Raw genomic sequence first — 8,134 nt, forward strand, 5'->3', positions numbered from 1 at the left:
AAAAAGTCCTGATTTGTGGCAGATGGGAGACTGGTTTTGCCACCACAACAATGCACCTACTCACGCAGCCATCTCTGTGCACCATGTTTGGCAAAAAAAACAGCATGCCTCTCTTGCCCCATGCACCATGTTCACCTGACCTCACTCTGTGCGACTTCTTTTTGTTTCTGCGAATGCAGAGGGACATGAAAGCACATGATTTGATGACGTAGAAGAGGTGAAGAGAAAAATGAGGGAGGTGCTGTCATCCATCCAAACATATGAGTTTAGAAAATGTTTCTGAGAATGGAATTGCAGATTTGACACATGTGTTAAGTGTAATTGAGAGTACTTTGAAGGTGATAAGGTTGTTTTGAACATAGCTTTGAGAGAAAAAAATCTGTTTTGCGGGGTACCCCCTTGTATATATTCAAATAATTAATTTCTAGCTTTATCTTAATTGCCTAGTCTTTTTCTTTTCTTGAAGTTCAATTTACTTGAAATACTTTCCCTGTGCACTGAATTATCACAGTTCAAGTTTGCCAGTAGTGAAATCACCTCTTAACTTCACATCGCAAATTAATTAGTCCTTGCCAAGAAGCTATAAATCCAACACGGCTTTGCCTCCATTCAGATCACAGAAATCATTTAATGTTAGTGACTGAAGAACCTTAGGGGTCATCAAATCCTATGTAATTATTTTACAGATGAGAAAATTGGGGGCAAAAGAAATTAAGTGACTTGCTTAAAGTCACAGTTAATGGCAGGCCTCTGGTGATTCTTGGCTCTTTCCATTAAATCAGGCCTCCTGTGTGCAAGGAAGCTTACCAAAATCAAAGAAGTAAAACCCAGTCTTTCAGAAGTCTAGCCCAAAAGCATGATGTCTGGGACAATCAGTATGCCATAAAACTTGGGAGCAACATAAAAAAATCCAGTAAAGTGAAATAACTTTGAAGTCGCAGTATAAATTAGTATCGTTTTCCCCAGTTAAAATTCTATTTACACTTTAAGAGTCACTGAAAATGATTTTTAAATACTTTTTGGATATCAAAGTTAACATCTCAATGCTAGGAAAATACATCAACCACAAATGTCATTTTGGATTTTCTTTTCTTAAAATATGTGAGACCAGAGAAACTTTAGATATGAAAGCACGATTTTAGGTAGAATTCTTTGTCCACCTTGAGAATCAAATTAAAAAATTAAAAAATTTTTCATGTCCTTTCTAAAGAGAAAAATTAAATTCCTTCTTTTTGAGTATTGAAGACTTAGTTTTTAAAATCTCTGCTTGTCAGAGTTAGCCCCAGAGTTTTCTAGTAATGTAGAAACTCAGCACATCCAGAACTAGAACCTCAGGAAGAGAGCATAGATGTATTTGTTATTATGAAAGTTCCTCTGTGGTACTAGACTCTGTGGGTAGTAGGAAAAGTTAACAATACCTTGTGTTGCTAACTGCCAAAAGCACAAAGAGATCTACCTTAGAAGAAGTACAGCCAGAGTGCTTGTAAGCGAGGCAAGAATGGCTAGACTGTCACCTTCTTTGGACTTGTGTCTCAGGCTTTTAATACAAACAACTTCCTCTAATCCTGATGCGCTGTTCCTTCTCATAGAGCCCAGCTTCTCTGATCATTTGTTCAGCACACACATTGAATAAGTATGGTGAGATGTTACAAGTCGGACGCACATCTTTCCTGATTTTAAATCGTGCAGTGTTCTTTTGTTTCCTGGCACGACTTCTCCTTATCCATGCACAGCTTCCAAAGGTGCACAAGGAAGCGTTCTGGAATTTGCATTCTTCTTAAGCCTCCTCATAGTCTGCTGGGATCGGCACAGTCAAATGGCTTTACATAGTCAAAACAGCACAAGTAAACACCGTGGGGTATTCTTCACTTTCAGCGAAGATCCACCTGAACTCAGCAATATCCTTTATTCAGCATTCTCTTCTGAAAACAGCCAGAACCTCTGGCAGTTCCCTGTCAATGGACTGCTGCAACCATTGTTGGATGATCTTAAGCGCAGCTTTATTTGTATGTGATACCAATAATATTGTTCTATATTTTGAGCATTCTGTTGGGTCACCTTCTTCCAGCTGGATGGCCGAGTAGTCATCTTATCATTTTCTTGGCTCAGGTGAGCGCCTCTGGAGCCTCGTTAGCTTGCTGAAGCATTTCCATTTGTATTCTGATAATTCCTGGAGCCTTTCTTTTTGCCAAAACCTTATGTGCAGCTTGGATTTCTTTCTTCAAGATCATTGATTCTTGATCTTCCTTCAATATCATCTTCTGTCGTCATACTCTATTTTTATAACCTATTTTTTTAAATCGCTGTTAGCCAGTTTTGTTGTTGTTTATCTCCTTTCTAGTCCTTATAGGATTGATTGTATTCATTTGCTCAAATATCACATAGTGCATACTGGCTTTTAAAAATGCATTAGTTTCTCAGGACTGCTATAGGTACCTAAAATAACAAAATTCTATTGCTTCAAAACCTTGTAGTCCAGAAGTCCACAATTAGGGTGTCATCAGGACCCTGTTTTATCTGAATATACTAAGGGAGCATGAATCTTTGTTTCTTCCTAGCTTCTGGAAATTCCTGGCAATACTTGATGTGCCTTGACTTATAGACACTTCATCCCAATCTCTGCCTCCATTATCACTTGGCATTTTCCCTCTATCTGTACATATGTTTCCTCATCTTAGAAGAACCCTTTTGGATTAGCATCCAGCCTAACCCATTTTAATCTCATCTATCTTAGATTACTCAAACACATTATATCCACATGAAGTCACATTACACTCGATTCTCATTTATCTCCTCCCTTTTCATACAGTATCATCTGGATTCTAATTCCAGGTTGTTGTTTTTTAAGTTAAATAATTGCTATTGTGGTGTGCCATTGGAGAAGTGGAATTGCACATATGAGTTTCTTGGCAGTAATCTTCACAGGTGACTTGATCTTTTCTCTAATGAAGTCACAAGAGGGCTCAAAACACCTGCCTTTTAGTTAGAAGGTAACCATTGTGCCATCTAAGAAAACCAAAGCCAAACTCACTGCCAGCTAGTCAATTCTGATTCATAGTGACCCTACATAGGGTTTCTGAAACTTTCTCCCTTTGAGCAGGTACTGGGTTTGAGCAGCTGACCTTGTGCTTAGCAATCCAACACCTAAGCTACAACACCACCAAAGCCCATGCTTTCAAATTAATATGTAAATATAGTTATACATGATGATGGGGAAACAGGTCTACGTGCATGTATTTATAGGTTTAGCATTAAGGTAGCAGATGGCTTTCAGGTCAGATGCAAATACAAATGCATCACCACTTGACAGGCCTGTCAGTCATCTCCTGTTTAAAATGCTTTCTGGAACTTGGGGCATTGAGACTCATGATCATGCCTTTTTCACCTTAAATTGTAAAGTCCTTTGATGGTCGTGATTGGCCTTTCTGGGGAGGTCTAATGCAAGGGAGTTTGCAGTTTCTACTTAATGCTTAGAGCACAGAGTTTCTAACAAAACTTATGAGTGGTGACTGCAAAATAGATTAATTTCCACCAAGAAATATGTATTTCCAGGAAGCACAAGTATCCAGCAAGAGCACACAAACAGCGTTTCTCAAGTTCGTCTGTGCTTGTCTGTCTCCCCAGTTTCTGTTTGTCTGTGCTTGTCTGTCTCCCCAGTTTCTTCGGATCCAAACCAGTTGTCTTGTACAATGAATGTCCAGAAACTGCATTACTTAAGCAGACATAATCACTGGAGACAAAGTGGGTGCATAAGCAAATGTGGTGAAGAAAGATGATGGTTCCCTGCTATCAAAAGATACAGCATCTGGGGTCTTAAAGGCTTAAAGTTAAACAAGTAACCATCTAGCTGAGAAGTAACAAAACCCACATGGAAGAAGCACACTAGCCTGTTTAATCAGGAGGTATTGATGGGATCAGGTACCAGGCATCAAAGAACAAAAAAATCATATCATTGTGAATGAGGTGGAGTATGGAGTGGAGATCCAATGCCCATCTGTAGGCAACTGGACATCCCCTTACAGAAGAGTCACAGAGAGGAGATGAGCCAGTCAGTTTGCAGTATAGCATCGATGAAACATACAACTTTCTTCTAGTTCTTTAATGCTTCCTTCCCTCTGCTATCATGATCCCAATGCTACCTTACAAATCCGGCTAGACCAAAGGATGTGCACTGGTACTGATAAGAACTGTAAACACGGGGAATCCAGGACAGATAAACTCCTCGGGACCAATAACGAGAGTAGCGATTCCAGGAGGGGAAAGGGAAGGTAGAGTAGAAAGGGGAAACCGATCACAAGGATCTAAATATAACCCCCTCCCTGGGGGGTGGACAACAGAAAAGTGGGTGAAGGGAGACATCGGACAGTGTAAGACATGAATAAATAATAATAATTTATAAATTATCAAGGGTTCTTGAGGGAAGAAGGGTGGGGGGAGGGAAAAAATGAGGAGCTGATATCAAGGGCTCAAGTAGAAAGAAAATGTTTTGAGAATGATGATGGCAACAAATACACAAATGTGCTTAACACAATGAATGTGTGTGCAGATTGTGATAAGAGTTGTATGAGCCCCCAATAAAATGATTTTAAAAAGAAAAAAAATTAACAGTTAACAATAGGTCTGATTTTTTCCCTATTTGGCTTACTTTCTACATCAAACTATTTACAGTAGATCACTTAGGTTTTTGTTGGGGTCAATCTTCCAGAAAGAGTGTGTTGCTGGAAATGTTTGTGCATCCTTACCATCAGGAAGCCTTTATATTTCACTTTTAATATTGACGAGTAGTTTGAGCTTGGTTTAGAATTAAAGCATTAGAATTATTTCACTGGGAATTTTGTCAAAATTTATCAATCGCTCATTATACTTTGTGTTGCTGAAAAAATATATAATTTTGATAGATTTGCCAATACTTTTATCTACTTAATTTCTCTAGAAATATTTAGGACCTTGCCTTTATTTTTGTCATCTAAAATCTCATTATGGTACATTCCTCTATGGCATTTACACTTTTTTAGTGTGCTTACTTAGTACTCATAGGATCCTTTTAGTTCGGGTACTGTCTTTCTTTGTCATTGTTTGGTGCCCTCCAGTTGGCCCAAGTCATAGTGACCCTACATACAGCAGAATGGGATACTTCTTGCTTCTGCAGCATCCTCTACAGCACTGTCTAGAGACACAATCCAGTGACACTGATCTATGTACAAGAAGGAGGCATCTTCGCATCAAGATGGCATGCCAGTCCATTCTTACTCAGCTCCCTAGATCGTATGCTATCCAGGCCCTCTTCAGAGATGCAGTGACAGGGTGATGCTGCAGAAAGGTGAAGCAAGAAGTTGAGAGATCACAGGCAGGTTGGTTCAGTGTCAGAGATCTAAGTTTGGCGGCAGCATGGCAAGGAACCTATAGCTCTCAGGTTAGGGTGACCCACATGAGGCTGCCCTAGAGGCAGATACAGAGTCCCCGTGAAGTTCTAGTAAGGAAGAAGGCAAAGTGGCAGAGAGAGAGAGGCAGTTCCCAGAGTCCTTCCCTCTTATACAAAAGGTCACAAGAAGTAGTCATCAAGCTACCATTTGTTCGACAGGTTTGATTCCACCCCTAGCCAGCGGTGTCTAGTTTACCTAAAACCATGCAACTACCACCATCTCTTTTTCTAGGGCCTGTCTCTCCTGATATCATGTCCAAATTATGTGAGACAAAGTCTTGCCATCCTTGCTTCCAAGGAGAACTCTGGTGGGCCTTCATCCAAGACAGAGTTGTTTGTTCTTCGGGTAGTCCATAGTACTTCAATATTCTTCCCCAACCTATAAATGAAATACATCAACTCCTTTTCTTCCTTATTCATGATCTTGCTTTCACATGCATTTCACACTATTTAAAATAGCATGGCTTGGGTCAGGAACACCTTAGTCTTCCAAGTGACATTTTTCTCTGCAATTTAAAGAGGTCCTATGCAGCAGAGTTACCCGATGTAATACATCATTTGATTTCTTGACTGCTGTTTCCATGAGTGTAATTGAGGATCCAAGCTCAATAATAGTTGATGGCTTCAACTTCTCCATTTATCATGATGTTGTTTATTGATCCCATTGTGAGGACTTCTGCTTTTTTGATATTGAGTAATCCATACTAAAGGTTGTAGTCTTTGATCTTTATCAGCAAGTGCTTCTAGCCCTCTTCACATTTAGGTTATGTTATCTGCATGTGACAGCTTCTTGATAAGACTTTTTCCTCTCCTAAAATCAAGTTCTTTACATACTCCAGTTGAGATTATTTGCTCAACAAACAGATTGAATAAGCATAGTGAAAAGATACAACTTTGAAGCACGTCTTTCCTGATTTTAAACCATACCCAACCCAAAGGCACTGCCATTGAGTCTATTCCAACTCATGCAGACCCTATGCATATTTGGTATCATTTTATTATGTTTGAAAGACTACCCCCTAGTCTATGTACAGGTTCTGCATGAGCATATTGAAGTATTCTGGAATCCCCATTTGTCAAACTGTTGAACATAATTTGTTATGATTCACACAGTCCAATACTTGGGCATAATCAATAAAACACACATAAACATCTTTCTGGTATTCTCCACTTTCAGCTAAGATCCATTTGACATTTAGTTGTCAGTAATCTCCCCCATACAACAACATTCTCTTTCGAATCTGAAATGAATTTCTGGAAACTCCCTGTTGTGCTGCTGCAATTTTATTTTTAATTATCTTCAGAAAAGTTTTACTTTGCGTGTTATAGTAATGATGTTGGTCAAAGTTTGTTTTCTGAAGCCTATGAATCACTACTTTTTGAAATGGGTACAGATATGGATCTCTTCCAGTTTGTCAGGTAGGTGACTTCCAGATTTCTTGGCATAGACCAATGAGTGCTTTCAGTACTGCATGAGTTTGTTGAGCTATTTCCATTGGTATTCCATGACTTCCTGGAGCCTGAGAGTTCACTAATGTCTCAGTGCAGCTTGGATTGATTTCTTCCATACCTTTGGTTCTTGATCATATGGCCCCTCTAAAAATGGTTGGTTATTAACCAATTCTCTTTGGTACCGTGACTATGTGTTCCTTCAACAGCATTGGTGAGTGTTTTGCCCTTCCATGTTGTACCTTAATGATTGAATTTTTTCTTCATTTGTTTTTCAGCTTAACATATGTTGAATGTGTTCTTCCATTTTGATTTTATAACTCCAGGTCTTTGCAATTTTTATTATCCTGCTCAGCTCGTCCTCTCAAGCCGCCCTGTGAATTCTTGTCTCTTCAGTTCTTTAGCATCTTCATTTCCTCCATTTGCTTTAACTACTCTAAGTTCAAGAGCAAGTTTCAGAGTTTCTTCTGACACACACCTCCCACCCCACCACTGCCCTGGTCTTTTCTTTCTTTTTTTTATGACTTTTTGCTTTCCTCATATGTAATCTTCCCAAGTCTAGACTGGTCTTATCTTAGTGGTCTTACCTAGTTTTCAGATTTATTGTGACAACCTGTCTGATAAACACATGTGGGGTTAATTGAAGGGTGGAGGGATAAATGGCTTGGTGAGCCTCACCTTTCTAGTTCTCAGGTCTCTTGCTTTTTGATGGTCAGAACAGGGTGCAGCTGCCTTAGCCAGTTCCCTGCTTCAGCTGGAAAGGTTCATTTCTTGCAAGACATCCCCAAGGAGTAGCCACATGGACCTACCCTGATGCAGCCCTGGGTGCTAGCGCAGCCATGTGGAGACCCTTACTAGTGCTGAGATGCTTACACATTCACTGATTCAGCTTTCCTCCTACAGTCAGTGTGTCTTGTGAGATACAGGAGGACTTTGTGGATTGGTGTCCGACGTATGGGTTAATGTTGGACTTGTGGCTTGGGTAGCACTGGGTTGGGGTGTTTTCTTGATGTGCACTTAACCTTCATAGAAAACTCTCTCTGATACATGAGTTTCTGTGATTTTGTTTCTCTAAAATACCCAGACTAACACACAGGTCATTAAATCTGTTTTTGAAATGTTCTCTGAATACAGGTGAGATATACTTAAGGAGGTCTCTCAATACAAGTGGGATATATATTGGCTCTTATGAACTTGTGTGGTAGTTACACAATTTCATGTCAATTTGATATAAGAAATAAGGGGTGGAGTCTAGCCTGTCAG

The sequence above is a fragment of the Tenrec ecaudatus genome, chromosome 2, assembly GCF_050624435.1.
Source record: "Tenrec ecaudatus isolate mTenEca1 chromosome 2, mTenEca1.hap1, whole genome shotgun sequence".
NCBI classification, from domain to species: domain Eukaryota; kingdom Metazoa; phylum Chordata; class Mammalia; order Afrosoricida; family Tenrecidae; genus Tenrec; species Tenrec ecaudatus.